Source organism: Stenella coeruleoalba (genome assembly GCF_951394435.1).
Source record: "Stenella coeruleoalba genome assembly, chromosome: 7".
In the NCBI taxonomy this organism is placed as follows: domain Eukaryota; kingdom Metazoa; phylum Chordata; class Mammalia; order Artiodactyla; family Delphinidae; genus Stenella; species Stenella coeruleoalba.
This window is the reverse complement of record NC_137153.1, coordinates 3688700-3706136: the sequence shown is the minus strand read 5'-3', so window position 1 is coordinate 3706136 and position 17437 is coordinate 3688700. Positions and strand designations below refer to the sequence as shown.

Here is a 17437-nt window from a genome sequence, read left to right as displayed (position 1 = left end):
CATCCCAAACTTTTGGGTGGCTGTGCCTTTTTGATTTTCATTTCCCTAAGCTATAGGACAATAAGTGGAAGTGCCCTAGGCTCTGTTGCTTTGTTTTTTAGATGTTTCAGGAAACACCATACACTTCTCCCAAGTGTCTGTTGGCAATTTACATCCCGCCCATCAGCATAACAAGGCTCCCAGTTCTCCATGGTCTGTCCTGCCTTTCTGGATTTTACACTTTTTTCAGATGGCCCTTTTGACCGGGGGGAAGTGAGACTTCATTGTAGTGCAGATTTCCTTTGCAAGTTTGCTTGGTTGGCCAAAAAGGGCGTATGCGTTTTTTCCTGAATATATTCAGGAAAAAACGCATACGCCCTTTTTGGCCAAGTGCATCATTGTGGACGTTCTGCCTCTTTTCCGATGCTTTCAATGCAATTCCAGTCTACCTCCTGAAATCGGTTTCCTGCAATTCTGCCCCGCTTTCAAGTCCTCTTGGCAGCCTTACTTCAGTATATTTTTGGACGATAGCTGTCATTTATAACTCTGCAGGTTTGTGAATTACAGTGCCCCTGAGCTCCTTTCTTCAACTTGCTTTCTTGTGACCTGGCCGCAACACGGCAGGATGGCTTCAGGCCCTAATCTGGTTCCGGCACAGCACGCTGAGCCTTTGGTTAATTCCTATTCCTGGTGGGTAATAAGAGTTAAGTTTGCCGGTCCAGACACCTCCAGCTGGTCTCTCATTGGTTCTCGCTATTCCTGTTCATCTTCCGCAGAAATTGCAAACTGGGCCAAACAGGAGGTTAAAGGGACTGACTCTCCAAGTCGGGAGAGTGTTAGTAAAGCATCTGGAATGTTGCACCCGAGTACCAGGTACGAAAACTGAGACATATTTGAGCACGTCTCCCGATCTCATGGTTGATCATACTCTAGGTTCCACATGCATGTTTTAGCTGAAGGAAGAATACCTTAAACCTGGGTAGTTGAAACCCGTGGAATGGGTACCATGCAATATGACTTCAAAGGGTCTTCATTTGCTCACCGAACCTCTCCAATCCTATCACTGCTGCGTTTATGTCCCTGTACACATGCTTGATTCCCTTTCGGAGACATAGCAATCCATAGGTTTTAAGATACTTACTAGTCAGGTACATTCTTAGGCGTTTAATATGCGGTGTTGAGTCCATTTCGTTGAGCAAGGAGTAGCTCTAGTCTATTCCATATTTGGCTTAAGGAACTTTATCTGTGCTCATTTCAATCTCTGGTTTTATGCAGCACCCCAACTCACCTTTCCCCTTAAGCAAGCATAAGTTGGTTTTCTAAATTTGAGACCCTGTTCTGTTTTGGAATTCAGTTCCTGTGTAGCCAAGTTTACATTCCGTGTATTAGTGATATCTTATGATGTTTCTTTTTATGTGTGACTTATTTCAGTTAGAATCATCATACCTGAATCCACTCATTGTGCTGCTAAGGGCCTGATGACATAGATTTCATTGCTGAGTGATATTGCTTTGTAAGTAAATACCACAAGTTCTTTATCCATTTTTCACTTTCTGGGATGTTGAACTTCTACTGTAAACGAGGTTCTTGTAAACAGAGCCATTCCAAACTTTGGGGTGGCTGTGTCTTTTTGATTTTAATTTCCCTAAGCTCTAGGACCATAAGTGGAAGTGCCCTAGGCTCTGTTGCTTTGTTTTTTAGATGTTTCAGGAAACACCATACACTTCTCCCGAGTGTCTGTTGGCAATTTACATCCCGCCCATCAGCATAACAAGGCTCCCAGTTCTCCATGGCCTGTCCTGCCTTTCTGGATTTTACACTTTTTTCAGATGGCCCTTTTGAGTGGGGAGAAGTGAGACTTCATTGTAGTGCAGATTTCCTTTGCAAGCTTGCTTGGTTGGCCAAAAAGGGCGTATGCGTTTTTTCCTGAATATATTCAGGAAAAAACGCATACGCCCTTTTTGGCCAAGTGCATCATTGTGGACGTTCTGCCTCTTTTCCTATGCTTTCAATGCAATTCCAGTCTACCTCCTGAAATCGGTTTCCTGCAATTCTGCCCCGCTTTCAAGTCCTCTTGGCAGCCTTACTTCAGTCTATTTTTGGACGATAGCTGTCATTTATAACTCTGCAGGTTTGTGAATTACAGTGCCCCTGAGCTCCTTTCTTCAACTCGCTTTCTTTTGAGCTGGCCGGAACACTGCAAGATGGCTTCAGGCCCTAATATGGTTCCGGCACGGCACGCTGAGCCTTTGGTTAATTCCTCTTCCTGGTGGGAAATGAGAGTTAAATTTGCCCGTCCAGACACCTCCAGCTAGTCTCTCATTGGTTCTCGCTATTCCTGTTCATCTTCCGCAGAAATTGCAAACTGGGCCAAACAGGAGGTTAAAGGGACTGACTCTCCAAGTGGGGAGAGTGTTAGTAAAGCGTCTGGAATGTTGCACCCGAGTACCAGCGTACGAAAACTGAGACATATTTGAAAACGTCTCCCGATCACATGGTTGATCATACTCTAGGTTCCACATGCATGTTTTAGCTGAAGGAAGAATACCTTAAACCTGGGTAGTTGAAACCCGTGGAATGGGTACCATGCAATATGACTTCAAAGGGTCTTCATTTGCTCACCGAACCTCTCCAATCCTATCACTGCTGCGTTTATGCCTCTGTACACACGCTTGATTCTCTTTCGGAGACATAGCAATCCATAGGTTTTAAGATACTTACTAGTCAGGTACATTCTTAGGCGTTTTATATGGGGTGTTGAGTCCATTTCGTTGAGCAAGGAGTAGCTCTTGTCTATTCCATATTTGGCTTAAGGAACTTTATCTGTGCTTATTTCAATCTCTGGATTTATGCAGCACCCCAACTCACCTTTCCCCTTAAGCAAGCATAAGTTGGTTTTCTAAATTTGAGACCCTGTTCTGTTTTGGAATTCAGTTCCTGTGTAGCCATGTTTACATTCCGTGTATTAGTGATATCTTATGATGTTTCTTTTTCTGTGTGACTTATTTCAGTTAGAATCATCGTACCTGAATCCACTCATTATGCTGCTATGGGCCTGATGACATAGATTTCATTGCTGAGTGATACTGCATTGTACGTAAGTACCACAAGTTCTTTATCCATTTTTCACTTTCTGTGATACTGAACTTGTTCGGTAAACGAGGTTCTTGTAAACAAAGGCGTCCCAAATTTTGGGGTGGCTGTGTCTTTTTGATTTTAATTTCCCTAAGCTATAGGACCATAAGTGGAAGTGCCCTAGGCTCTGTTGCTTTGTTTTTTAGATGTTTCAGGAAACACCATACACTTCTCCCGAGTGTCTGTTGTCAATTTACATCCCGCCCATCAGCATAACAAGGCTCCCAGTTCTCCATGGCCTGTCCTGCCTTTCTGGATTTTACACTTTTTTCAGATGGCCCTTTTGACTTGGGGGAAGTGAGACTTCATTGTAGTGCAGATTTCCTTTGCAAGCTTGCTTGGTTGGCCAAAAAGTGCGTATGCGTTTTTTCCTGAATATATTCAGGAAAAAACGCATACGCACTTTTTGGCCAAGTGCATCATTGTGGACGTTCTGCCTCTTTTCCTATGCTTTCAATGCAATTCCAGTCTACCTCCTGAAATCGGTTTCCTGCAATTCTGCCCCACTTTCAAGTCCTCTTGGCAGCCTTCCTTCAGTATATTTTTGGACGATAGCTGTCATTTATAACTCTGCAGGTTTGTGCATTACAGTGCCCCTGAGCTCCTTTCTTCAACTCGCTTTCTTGTGACCTGGCTGCAACACCGCAGGATGGCTTCAGGCCCTAATCTGGTTCCGGCATGACACGCTGAGCTTTTGGTTATATCCTCTACCTGGTGGGAAATGAGAGTTAAATTTGCCCGTCCAAACACCTCCAGCTAGTCTCTCATTGGTTCTCGCTAGTCCTGTTCATCTTCCGCATTAATTGCAAACTGGGCCAAACAGGAGGTTAAAGGCGCTGACTCTCCAAGTGGGGAGAGTGTTAGTAAAGCGTCTGGAATGTTGCACGCGAGTACCAGGGGAGGAAAACTGAGACATATTTGAACACGTCTCCCGTTCACACGGTTGATCATACTCTGGGTTCCACATGCATGTTTTAGCTGAAGGAAGAATACCTTAAACCTGGGTAGTTGAAACCCGTGTAATGGGTACCATGCAATATGACTTCAAAGGGTCTTCTTTTGTTCACCGAACCTCTCCAATCCTATCACTGCTGCGTTTATGCCCCTGTACACAGGCTTGATTCTCTTTTGGAGACATAGCAATCCATAGGTTTTTAAGATACTTACTAGTCAGGTACATTCTTAGGCGTTTAATATGGGGTGTTGAGTCCATTTCGTTGAGCAAGGAGTAGCTCTTGTCTATTCCATATTTGGCTTAAGGAACTTTATCTGTGCTCATTTCAATCTCTGGTTTTATGCAGCACCCCAACTCACCTTTCCCCTTAAGGAAGCATAAGTTGGTTTTCTAAATTTGAGACCCTGTTCTGTTCTGTAATTCATTTCCTGTGTAGCCAAGTTTACATTCCGTGTATTAATGATATCGTATGATGTTTCTTTTCTGTGTGACTTATTTCAGTTAGAATCATCATACCTGAATCCACTCATTGTGCTCCTAAGGGCCTGATGACATAGATTTCATTGCTGAGTGATATTGCTTTGTAAGTAAATACCACAACTTCTTTATCCATTTTTCACTTTCTGCGATGTTGAACTTGTACTGTAAACGAGGTTCTTGTATACAGAGCCATTCCATACTTTGGGGTGGCTGTGTCTTTTTGATTTTAATTTCCCTAAGCTATAGGACCATAAGTGGAAGTGCCCTAGGCTCTGTTGCTTTGTTTTTTAGATGTTTCAGGAAACACCATACACTTCTCCCGAGTGTCTGTTGGCAATTTACATCCCGCCCATCAGCATAACAAGGCTCCCAGTTCTCCATGGCCTGTCCTGCCTTTCTGGATTTTACACTTTTATCAGATGGCCCTTTTGACCGGGGGGAAGTGAGACTTCATTGTAGTGCAGATTTCCTTTGCAAGCTTGCTTGGTTGGCCAAAAAGGGCGTATGCGTTTTTTCCTGAATATATTCAGGAAAAAAACGCATACGCCCTTTTTGGCCAAGTGCATCATTGTGGACGTTCTGCCTCTTTTCCTATGCTTTCAATGCAATTCCAGTCTACCTCCTGAAATCGGTTTCCTGCAATTCTGCCCCGCTTTCAAGTCCTCTTGGCAGCCTTACTTCAGTATATTTTTGGACGATAGCTGTCATTTATAACTCTGCAGGTTTGTGAATTACAGTGTCCCTGAGCTCCTTTCTTCAACTCGCTTTCTTGTGAGCTGGCTGCAACACCGCAGGATGGCTTCAGGCCCTAATCTGGTTCCGGCACGGCACGCTGAGCCTTTGGTTATTTCCTCTTCCTAGTGGGAATTGAGAGTTAAATTTGCCCGTCCAGACACCTCCAGCTAGTCTCTCATTGGTTCTCGCTATTCCTGTTCATCTTCCGCAGAAATTGCAAACTGGGCCAAACAGGAGGTTAAAGGCGCTGACACTCCAAGTGGGGAGAGTGTTAATAAAGCATCTTGAATGTTGCACCCGAGTACCAGGGGAGGAAAACTGAGACATATTTGAACACGTCTTCCGTTCACACGGTTGATCATACTCTGGGTTCCACATGCATGTTTTAGCTGAAGGAAGAATACCTTAAACCTGGGTAGTTGAAACCCGTGGAATGTGTACCATGCAATATGACTTCAAAGGGTCTTCATTTGCTCACCGAACCTCTCCAATCCTATCACTGCTGCGTTTATGCCCCTCTACACACGCTTGATTCACTTTTGGAGAAATAGCAATCCGTAGGTTTTAAGATACTTACTAGTCAGGTACATTCTTAGGCTTCTAATATGCGGTGTTGAGTCCATTTCGTTGAGCAAGGAGTAGCTCTTGTCTATTCCATATTTGGCTTAAGGAACTTTATCTGTGCTCATTTCAATCTTTGGTTTTATGCAGCACCCCAACTCTCTTTTACCCTTAAGGAAGCAAAAGTTGGTTTTCTAAATTTGAGACCTTGTTCTGTTCTGTAATTCAGTTCCTCTGTAGCCAAGTTTACATTCCGTGTATTACTGATATCTTATGATGTTTCTTTTTCTGTGTGACTTATTTCAGTTAGAATCATCATACCTGAATCCACTCATTGTGCGGCTAAGGTCCTGATGACATAGATTTCATTGCTGAGTGATATTGCTTTGTAAGTAAATACCACAACTTCTTTATCCATTTTTCACTTTCTGCGATGTTGAACTTGTACTGTAAACGAGGTTCCTGTAAACAGAGCCGTTCCATACTTTGGGGTGGCTGTGTCTTTTTGATTTTAATTTCCCTAAGCTATAGGACCATAAGTGGAAGTGCCCTAGGCTCTGTTGCTTATTTTTTTAGATGTTTCAGGAAACACCATACACTTCTCCCGAGTGTCTGTTGGCAATTTACATCCCGCCCATCAGCATAACAAGGCTCCCAGATCTCCATGGTCTGTCCTGCCTTTCTGGATTTTACACTTTTTTCAGATGGCCCTTTTGACCGGGGGGAAGTGAGACTTCATTGTAGTGCAGATTTCCTTTGCAAGCTTGCTTGGTTGGCCAAAAAGGGCGTATGCGTTTTTTCCTGAATATATTCAGGAAAAAACGCATACGCCCTTTTTGGCCAAGTGCATCATTGTGGACGTTCTGCCTCTTTTCCTATGCTTTCAATGCAATTCCAGTCTACCTCCTGAAATCAGTTTCCTGCAACTCTGCCCCGCTTTCAAGTCCTCTTGGCAGCCTTACTTCAGTATATTTTTGGACGATAGCTGTCATTTATAACTCTGCAGGTTTGTGAATTACAGTGCCCCTGAGCTCCTTTCTTCAACTCACTTTCTTTTGAGTTGGCCGCAACACCGCAGGATGGCTTCAGGCCCTAATCTGTTTCCGGCACGGCACACTGAGCCTTTGGTTAATTCCTCTTCCTGGTGGGAAATGAGAGTTAAATTTGCCCGTCCAGACACCTCCAGCTAGTCTCTCATTGGTTCTCGCTATTGCTGTTCATCTTCCGCAGAAATTGCAAACTGGGCCAAACAGGAGGTTAAGGGGACTGACTCTCCAAGTCGGGAGAGTGTTAGTAAAGCGTCTGGAATGTTGCACCCGAGTACCAGTGGAGGAAAACTGAAACATATTTGAACACGTCTCCCGATCACATGGTTGATCATACTCTAGGTTCCACATGCATGTTTTAGCTGAAGGAAGAATACCTTAAACCTGGATAGTTGAAACCCTTGGAATGGGTAGCATGCAATATGACTTCAAAGGGTCTTCATTTGCTCACCGAACCTCTCCAATCCTATCACTGCTGCGTTTATGCCCCTGTACACATGCTTGATTCTCTTTTGGAGACATAGCAATCCATAGATTTTAAGATACTTATTAGTCAGGTACATTCTTAGGCGTTTAATATGCGGTGTTGAGTCCATTTCGTTGAGCAAGGAGTAGCTGTTGTCTATTCCATATTTGGCTTAAGGAACTTTATCTGTGCTCATTTCAATCTCTGGTTTTATGCAGCACCCCAACTCACCTTTCCCCTTAAGCAAGCATAAGTTGGTTTTCTAAATTTGAGACCCTGTTCTGTTCTGTAATTCAGTTCCTGTGTAGCCAAGTTTACATTCTGTGTATTACTGATATCTTATGATGTTTGTTTTTCTGTGTGACTTATTTCAGTTAGAATCATCATACTTGAATCCACTCATTGTGCTGCTAAGGGCCTGATGACATAGATTTCTTTGCTGAGTGATATTGCTTTGTAAGTAAATACCACAACTTCTTTATCCATTTTTCATTTTCTGCGATGTTGAACTTGTACTGTAAACGACGTTCTTGTAAACAGAGGCGTCCCAAACTTTGGGGTGGCTGTGTCTTTTTGATTTTAATTTCCCTAAGCTATAGGACCATAAGTGGAAGTGCCCTAGGCTCTGTTGCTTTGTTTTTTAGATGTTTCAGGAAACACCATACACTTCTCCCGAGTGTCTGTTGGCAATTTACATCCCGCCCATCAGCATAACAAGGCTCCCAGTTCTCCATGGCCTGTCCTGCCTTTCTGGATTTTACACTTTTCTCAGATGGCCCTTTTAACAGGGGGGAAGTGAGACTTCATTGTAGTGCAGATTTCCTTTGTAAGCTTGCTTGGTTGGCCAAAAAGTGCGTATGCGTTTTTTCCTGAATATTCAGGAAAAAACACATACGCCCTTTTTGGCCAAGTGCATCATTGTGGACGTTCTGCCTCTTTTCCTATGCTTTCAGTGCAATTCCAGTCTACCTCCTGAAATCGGTTTCCTGCAATTCTGCCCCGCTTTGAAGTCCTCTAGGCAGCCTTACTTCAGTATATTTTTGGACGATAGCTGTCATTTATAACTCTGCAGGTTTGTGAATTACAGTGCCCCTGAGCTCCTTTCTTCAACACACTTTCTTGTCAGCTGGCCTAAACACCGCAGGATGGCTTCAGGCCCTAATCTGGTTCCGGCACGGCACGCTGAGCCTTTGGTTATTTCCTCTTCCTGGTGGGAAATGAGAGTTAAATTTGCCCTTCCAGACACCTCCAGCTAGTCTCTCATTGGTTCTCGCTATTCCTGTTCATCTTCCGCAGAAATTGCAAACTGGGTCAAACAGGAGGTTAAAGGGACTGACTCTCCAAGTGGGGAGAGTGTTAGTAAAGCGTCTGGAATGTTGCACCCGAGTACCAGGGGAGGAAAACTGAGACATATTTGAACACGTCTCCCATTCACACAGTTGATCATACTCTCGGTTCCACATGCATGTTTTAGCTGAAGGAAGAATACCTTAAACCTGGAGAGTTGAGACCCGTGGAATGGGTACCATGCAATATGACTTCAAAGGGTCTTCATTTGCTCACCAAACCTCTCCAACCCTATCACTGCTGCATTTGTGCCCCTGTACACAACTTGATTCTCTTTTGGAGACATAGCAATCCATAGGTTTTAAGATAATTACTAGTCAGGTACATTCTTAGGCATTTAATATGGGGTGTTGAGTCCATTTCGTTGAGCAAGGAGTAGCTCTTGTCTATTCCATATTTGGCTTAAGGAACTTTATCTGTGCTCATTTCAATCTCTGGTTTCATGCAGCACCCCAACTCACCTTTCCCCTTAAGGAAGCATAAGTTGGTTTTCTAAATTTGAGACCCTGTTCTTTCTGTAATTCAGTTCCTCTGTAGCCAAGTTTACATTCCGTATATTACTGATATCTTATGATGTTTCTTTTTCTGTGTGACTTATTTCAGTTAGAATCATCATACCTGAATCCACTCATTGTGCTGCTAAGGTCCTGATGACATAGATTTCATTGCTGAGTGATACTGCATTGTACGTAAGTACCACATGTTCTTTATCCATTTTTCACTTTCTGTGATACTGAACTTGTACAGTAAACGAGGTTCTTGTAAACAGAGGCGTCCCAAACTTTGAGGTGGCTGTGTCTTTTTGATTTTAATTTCCCTAAGCTATAGGACCATAAGTGGAAGTGCCCTCTGCTCTGTTGCTTTGTTTTTTAGATGTTTCAGGAAACACCATACACTTCTCCCGAGTGTCTGTTGGCAATTTACATCCCGCCCGTCAGCAAAACAAGGCTCCCAGTTCTCCATGGCCTGTCCTGCCTTTCTGGATTTTACACTTTTTTCAGATGGCCCTTTTGACCGGGGGGAAGTGAGACTTCATTGTAGTGCAGATTTCCTTTGCAAGCTTGCTTGGTTGGCCAGAAAGGGCGTATGCGTTTTTTCCTGAATATATTCAGGAAAAAACGCATACGCCCTTTTTGGCCAAGTGCATCATTGTGGACGTTCTGCCTCTTTTCCTATGCTTTCAATGCAATTCCAGTCTACCTCCTGAAATCGGTTTCCTGCAATTCTGCCCCGCTTTCAAGTCCTCTTGGCAGCCTTACTTCAGTATATTTTTGGACGATAGCTGTCATTTATAACTCTGCAGGTTTGTGAATTACAGTGCCCCTGAGCTCCTTTCTTCAACTCGCTTTCTTGTGAGCTGGCCGCAACACCGCAGGATGGCTTCAGGCCCTAATCTGTTTCCGGCACGGCACGCTGAGCCTTTGGTTATTTCCTCTTCCTGGTGGGAAATGAGAGTGAAATTTGCCCGTCCAGACACCTCCAGCTAGTCTCTCATTGGTTTTCGCTATTCCTGTTCATCTTCCGCAGAAATTGCAAACTGGGCCAAACAGGAGGTTAAAGGGACTGACTCTCCAAGTCGGGAGAGTGTTAGTAAAGCGTCTGGAATGTTGCACCCGAGTACCAGGGTACGAAAACTGAGACATATTTGAACACGTCTCCCGATCACATGGTTGATCATGCTCTAGGTTCCACACGCATGTTTTAGCTGAAGGAAGAATACCTTAAACCTGGGTAGTTGAAACCCGTGGAATGGGTACCATGCAATATGACTTCAAAGGGTCTTCATTTGCTCACCGAACCTCTCCAATCCTATCACTGCTGCGTTTATGCCCCTGTACACACGCTTGATTCTCTTTCGGAGACATAGCAATCCATAGGTTTTAAGGTACTTACTAGTCAGGTACATTCTTAGGCGTTTAATATGCGGTGTTGTGTCCATTTCGTTGAGCAAGGAGTACCTCTAGTCTATTCCATATTTGGCTTAAGGAACTTTATCTGTGCTCATTTCAATCTCTGGTTTTATGCAGCACCCCAACTAACCTTTCCCCTTAAGCAAGCATAAGTTGGTTTTCTAAATTTGAGACCCTGTTCTGTTCTGTAATTCAGTTCTTGTGTAGCCAAGTTTACATTCCGTGTATTACTGATATCTTATGATGTTTCTATTTCTGTGTGACTTATTTCAGTTAGAATCATCATACCTGAATCCACTCATTGTGCTGCTAAGGGCCTGATGACATAGATTTCATTGCTGAGTGATATTGCTTTGTAAGTAAATACCACAATTTCTTTATCCATTTTGCACTTTCTGCGATGTTGAACTTGTACTGTAAACGAGGTTCTTGTAAACAGAGGTGTCCCAAACTTTGGGGTGGCTGTGTCTTTTTAATTTTAATTTCCCTAAGCTATAGGACCATAAGTGGAAGTGCCCTAGGCTCTGTTGCTTTGTTTTTTAGATGTTTCAGGAAACACCATACACTTCTCCGGAGTGTCTGTTGGCAATTTACATCCCGCCCATCAGCATAACAAGGCTTCCAGTTCTCCATGGCCTGTCCTGCCTTTCTGGATTTTACACTTTTTTCAGATGGCCCTTTTGACCGGGGAGAAGTGAGACTTCATTGTAGTGCAGATTTCCTTTGCAAGCTTGCTTGTTTGGCCAAAAAGGGCGTATGCGTTTTTTCCTGAATATAGTCAGGAAAAAACGCATACGCCCTTTTTGGCCAAGTGCATCATTGTGGACGTTCTGCCTCTTTTCCTATGCTTTCAATGCAATTCCAGTCTACCTCGTGAAATCGGTTTCCTGCAATTCTGCCCTGCTTTCAAGTCCTCTTGGCAGCCTTACTTCAGTATATTTTTGGACGATAGCTGTCATTTATAACTCTGCAGGTTTGTGAATTACAGTGCCCCTGAGCTCCTTTCTTCAACTCGCTTTCTTTTGAGCTGGCCGCAACACCGCAGGATGGCTTCAGGCCCTAATCTGGTTCCGGCAGGGCACGCTGAGCCTTTGGTTATTTCCTCTTCCTGGTGGGAAATGAGAGTTAAATTTGCCCGTCCAGACACCTCCAGCTAGTCTCTCATTGGTTCTCCCTATTCCTGTTCATCTTCCGCAGAAATTGCAAACTGGGCCAAACAGGAGGTTAAAGGCGCTGACTCTCCAAGTGGGGAGAGTGTTAGTAAAGCGTCTGGAATGTTGCACCCGAGTACCAGGGGAGGAAAACTGAGACATATTTGAACACATCTCCCGTTCACACGGTTGATCATACTCTGGGTTCCACATGCATGTTTTAGCTGAAGGAAGAATACCTTAAATCTGGAGAGTTGAGACCTTTGGAATGGGTACCATGCAATATGACTTCAAAGGGTCTTCATTTGCTCACCGAACCTCTCCAATCCTATCACTGCTGCGTTTATGCCCCTGTACACATGCTTGATTCTCTTTCGGAGACATAGCAATCCATAGGTTTTAAGATACTTACTAGTCAGGTACATTCTTAGGCGTTTAATATGGGGTGTTGAGTCCATTTCGTTGAGCAAGGAGTAGCTCTTGTCTATTCCATATTTGGCTTAAGGAACTTTATCTGTGCTCATTTCAATCTCTGGTTTTATGCAGCACCCCAACTCACCTTTACCCTTAAGCAAGCATAAGTTGGTTTTCTAAATTTGAGACCCTGTTCTGTTTTGGAATTCAGTTCCTGTGTAGCCAAGTTTACATTCCGTGTATTAGTGATATCTTATGATGTTTCTTTTTCTGTGTGACTTATTTCAGTTAGAATCATTGTACCTAAATCCACTCATTATGCTGCTACGGACCTGATGACATAGATTTCATTGCTGAGTGATACTGCATTGTACGTAAGTACAACATGTTCTTTATCCATTTTTCACTTTCTGTGATACTGAACTTGTACGGTAAACGCGGCTCTTGTAAACAGAGGCGTCCCAATCTTTGGGGTGGCTGTGTCTTTTTGATTTTAATTTCCCTAAGCTATAGGACCATAAGTGGAAGTGCCCTAGTCTCTGTTGCTTTGTTTTTTACATGTTTCAGGAAACACCATACACTTCTCCTGAGTGTCTCTTGGCAATTTACATCCCGCCCATAAGCATAACAAGGCTCCCAGTTCTCCATGGCCTGTCCTGCCTTTCTGGATTTTACACTTTTTTCAGATGGCCCTTTTGACCGGGGGGAAGTGAGACTTCATTGTAGTGCAGATTTCCTTTGCAAGCTTGCTTGGTTGGCCAAAAAGTGCGTATGCGTTTTTTCCTGAATATATTCAGGAAAAAACGCATACGCCCTTTTTGGCCAAGTGCATCATTGTGGACGTTCTGCCTCTTTTCCTATGCTTTCAATGCAATTCCAGTCTACCTCCTGAAATCGGTTTCCTGCAATTCTGCCCTGCTTTCAAGTCCTCTTGGCAGCCTTCCTTCAGTATATTTTTGGACGATAGCTGTCATTTATAACTCTGCAGGTTTGTGAATTACACTGCCCCTGAGCTCCTTTCTTCAACTCGCTTTCTTGTGAGCTGGCCGCAACACCGCAGGATGGCTTCAGGCCCTAATCTGGTTCCGGCATGGCATGCTGAGCCTTTGGTTATTTCCTCTTCCTGGTGGGAAATGAGAGTTAAATTTGCCCGTCCAGACACCTCCAGCTAGTCTCTCATTTGTCTCCCTATTCCTGTTCATCTTCCGCAGAAATTGCAAACTGGGCCAAACAGGAGGTTAAAGGTGCTGACTCTCCAAGTGGGGAGAGTGTTAGTAAAGCATCTGGAATGTTGCACCCGAGTACCAGGCGAGGAAAACTGAGACATATTTGAACACGTCTCCCGTTCACACGGTTGATCATACTCTGGGTTCCACATGCATGTTTTAGCTGAAGGAAGAATAACTTAAACCTGGGTAGTTGAAACCCGTGGAATGGGTACCATGCAATATGACTTCAAAGGGTCTTCTTTTGCTCACCGAACCTCTCCAATCCTATCACTGCTGCGTTTATGCCCCTGTACACACGCTTGATTCTCTTTCGGAGACATAGCAATCCATAGGTTTTAAGGTACTTACTAGTCAGGTACATTCTTAGGCGTTTAATATGCGGTGTTGAGTCCATTTCGTTGAGCAAGGAGTACCTCTAGTCTATTCCATATTTGGCTTAAGGAACTTTATCTGTGCTCATTTCAATCTCTGGTTTTATGCAGCACCCCAACTCACCTTTCCCCTTAAGCAAGCATAAGTTGGTTTTCTAAATTTGAGACCCTGTTCTGTTCTGTAATTCAGTTCCTGTGTAGCCAAGTTTACATTCCGTGTATTACTGATATCTTATGATGTTTCTTTTTCTGTGTGACTTATTTCAGTTAGAATCATCATACCTGAATCCACTCATTGTGCTGCTAAGGGCCTGATGACATAGATTTCATTGCTGAGTGATATTGCTTTGTAAGTAAATACCACAATTTCTTTATCCATTTTGCACTTTCTGCGATGTTGAACTTGTACTGTAAACGAGGTTCTTGTAAACAGAGGCGTCCCAAACTTTGGGGTGGCTGTGTCTTTTTAATTTTAATTTCCCTAAGCTATAGGACCATAAGTGGAAGTGCCCTAGGCTCTGTTGCTTTGTTTTTTAGATGTTTCAGGAAACACCATACACTTCTCCGGAGTGTCTGTTGGCAATTTACATCCCGCCCATCAGCATAACAAGGCTCCCAGTTCTCCATGGCCTGTCCTGCCTTTCTGGATTTTACACTTTTTTCAGATGGCCCTTTTGACCGGGGAGAAGTGAGACTTCATTGTAGTGCAGATTTCCTTTGCAAGCTTGCTTGGTTGGCCAAAAAGGGCGTATGCGTTTTTTCCTGAATATATTCAGGAAAAAACGCATACGCCCTTTTTGGCCAAGTGCATCATTGTGGACGTTCTGCCTCTTTTCCTATGCTTTCAATGCAATTCCAGTCTACCTCCTGAAATCGGTTTCCTGCAATTCTGCCCCACTTTCAAGTCCTCTTGGCAGCCTTACTTCAGTATATTTTTGGACGATAGCTGTCATTTATAACTCTGCAGGTTTGTGAATTACAGTGCCCCTTAGCTCCTTTCTTCAACTCGCTTTCTTGTGAGCTGGCCGCAACACCGCAGGAAGGCTTCAGGCCCTAATCTGGTTCCGGCAGGGCACGCTGAGCCTTTGGTTATTTCCTCTTCCTGGTGGGAAATGAGAGTTAAATTTGCCCGTCCAGACACCTCCAGCTAGTCTCTCATTGGTTCTCCCTATTCCTGTTCATCTTCCGCAGAAATTGCAAACTGGGCCAAACAGGAGGTTAAAGGCGCTGACTATCCAAGTGGGGAGAGTGTTAGTAAAGCGTCTGGAATGTTGCACCCATGTACCAGGGGAGGAAAACTGAGACATATTTTAACACATCTCCCGTTCACACGGTTGATCATACTCTGGGTTCCACATGCATGTTTTAGCTGTAGGAAGAATACCTTAAATCTGGAGAGTTGAGACCCGTGTAATGTGTACCATGCAATATGACTTCAAAGGGTCTTCATTTGCTCACCGAACCTCTCCATTCCTATCACTGCTGCGTTTATGCCCCTGTACACATGCTTGATTCTCTTTTGGAGACATAGCAATCCATAGGTTTTAAGATACTTACTAGTCAGGTACATTTTTAGGCGTTTAATATGGGGTGTAAAGTCCATTTCGTTGAGCAAGGAGTAGCTCTTGTCTATTCCATATTTGGCTTAAGGAACTTTATCTGTGCTCATTTTAATCTCTGGTTTTATGCAGCACCCCAACTCACCTTTACCCTTAAGCAAGCATAAGTTGGTTTTCTAAATTTGAGACCCTGTTCTGTTTTGGAATTCAGTTCCTGTGTAGCCAAGTTTACATTCCGTGTATTACTGATATCTTATGATGTTTCTTTTTCTGTGTGACTTATTTCAGTTAGAATCATCGTACCTGAATCCACTCATTATGCTGCTACAGGCCTGATGACATAGATTTCTTTGCTGAGTGATACTGCATTGTACGTATGTACCACAAGTTCTTTATCCATTTTTCACTTTCTGTGATATTGAACTTGTACGGTAAACGAGGTTCTTGTAAACAGAGCAGTTCCATACTTTGGGGTGGCTGTGTCTTTTTGATTTTAATTTCCCTAAGCTATAGGACCATAAGTGGAAGTGCCCTAGGCTCTGTTGCTTATTTTTTTAGATGTTTCAGGAAACACCATACACTTCTCCCAAGTGTCTGTTGGCAATTTACATGCCGCCCATCAGCATAACAAGGCTCCCAGATCTCCATGGCCTGTCCTGCCTTTCTGGATTTTACACTTTTTTCAGATGGTCCCTTTGACAGGGGGGAAGTGAGACTTCATTGTAGTGCAGATTTCCTTTGCAAGCTTGCTTGGTTGGCCAAAAAGGGCGTATGCGTTTTTTCCTGAATATATTCAGGAAAAAACGCATACGCCCTTTTTGGCCAAGTGCATCATTGTGGACGTTCTGCCTCTTTTCCTATGCTTTCAATGCAATTCCAGTCTACCTCCTGAAATCGGTTTCCTGCAATTCTGCCCCGCTTTCAAGTCCTCTTGGCAGCCTTACTTCAGTATATTTTTGGACGATAGCTGTCATTTATAACTCTGCAGGTTTGTGAATTACAGTGCCCCTGAGCTCCTCTCTTCAACTCGCTTTCTTGTGAGCTGGCCGCAACACCGCTGGATGGCTTCAAGCCCTAATGTGCTTCCGGCATGGCACGCTGAGCCTTTAGTTAATTCCTCTTCCTGGTGGGAAATGAGAGTTAAATTTGCCCGTCCAGACACCTCCAGCTAGTCTCTCATTGGTTCTCCCTATTCCTGTTCATCTTCCGCAGAAGTTACAAACTGGGCCAAACAGGAGGTTAAAGGCGCTGACTCTCCTAGTGGGGAGAGTGTTAGTAAAGCATCTGGAATGTTGCACCCGACTACCAGGGGAGGAAAACTGAGACATATTTGAACACGTCTCCCGTTCACACGGTTGATCATACTCTGGGTTCCACATGCATGTTTTAGCTGAAGGAAGAATACCTTAAACCTGGGGAGTTGAGACCCGTGGAATGGGTACCATGCAATATGACTTCAAAGGGTCTTCATTTGCTCACCGAACCTCTCCAATCCTATCACTGCTGCGTTTATGCCCCTCTACACACGCTTGATTCACTTTTGGAGACATAGCAATCCATAGGTTTTAAGATACTTACTAGTCAGGTACATTCTTAGGCGTTTAATATGCGGTGTTGAGTCCATTTCGTTGAGCAAGGAGTAGCTCTTGTCTATTCCATATTTGGCTTAAGGAACTTTATCTGTGCTCATTTCAATCTCTGGTTTTATGCAGCACCCCAACTCTCCTTTACCCTTAAGCAAGCATAAGTTGGTTTTCTAAATTTGAGACCCTGTTCTGTTCTGTAATTCAGTTCCTGTGTAGCCAAATTTACATTCCGTGTATTAGTGATATCTTATGATGTTTCTTTTTCTGTGTGACTTATTTCAGTTAGAATCATCATACCTGAATCCACTCATTGTGCTGCTAAGGGCCTGATGACATAGATTTCATTGCTGAGTGATATTGCTTTGTAAGTAAATACCACAACTTCTTTATCCATTTTTCACTTTCTGCGATGTTGAACTTGTACTGTAAACGAGGTTCTTGTAAATAGAGCCGTTCCATACTTTGGGGTGGCTGTGTCTTTTTGATTTTAATTTCCCTAAGCTATAGGACCAT

The 17437-nt window shown here is 43.5% G+C and overlaps 2 long non-coding RNA genes across 28 annotated transcripts in view; both read left to right on the top strand.

The window, feature by feature from the left end:
* The window catches only part of LOC307189637, a 2307304-nt gene that overhangs the window by 332610 nt on the left and 1957257 nt on the right, over positions 1 to 17437 (top strand). The gene's annotated exons all lie outside the window — the stretch shown is intronic.
* LOC307189640 overlaps positions 634 to 17437 on the top strand; it is a 454842-nt gene continuing 438038 nt past the window's right edge. For both annotated transcript variants that reach the window (XR_013829257.1, XR_013829258.1), the window contains exon 1: positions 634 to 852. This is a non-coding gene — a long non-coding RNA (uncharacterized lncRNA). The remainder of the gene's footprint in view (positions 853 to 17437) is intronic.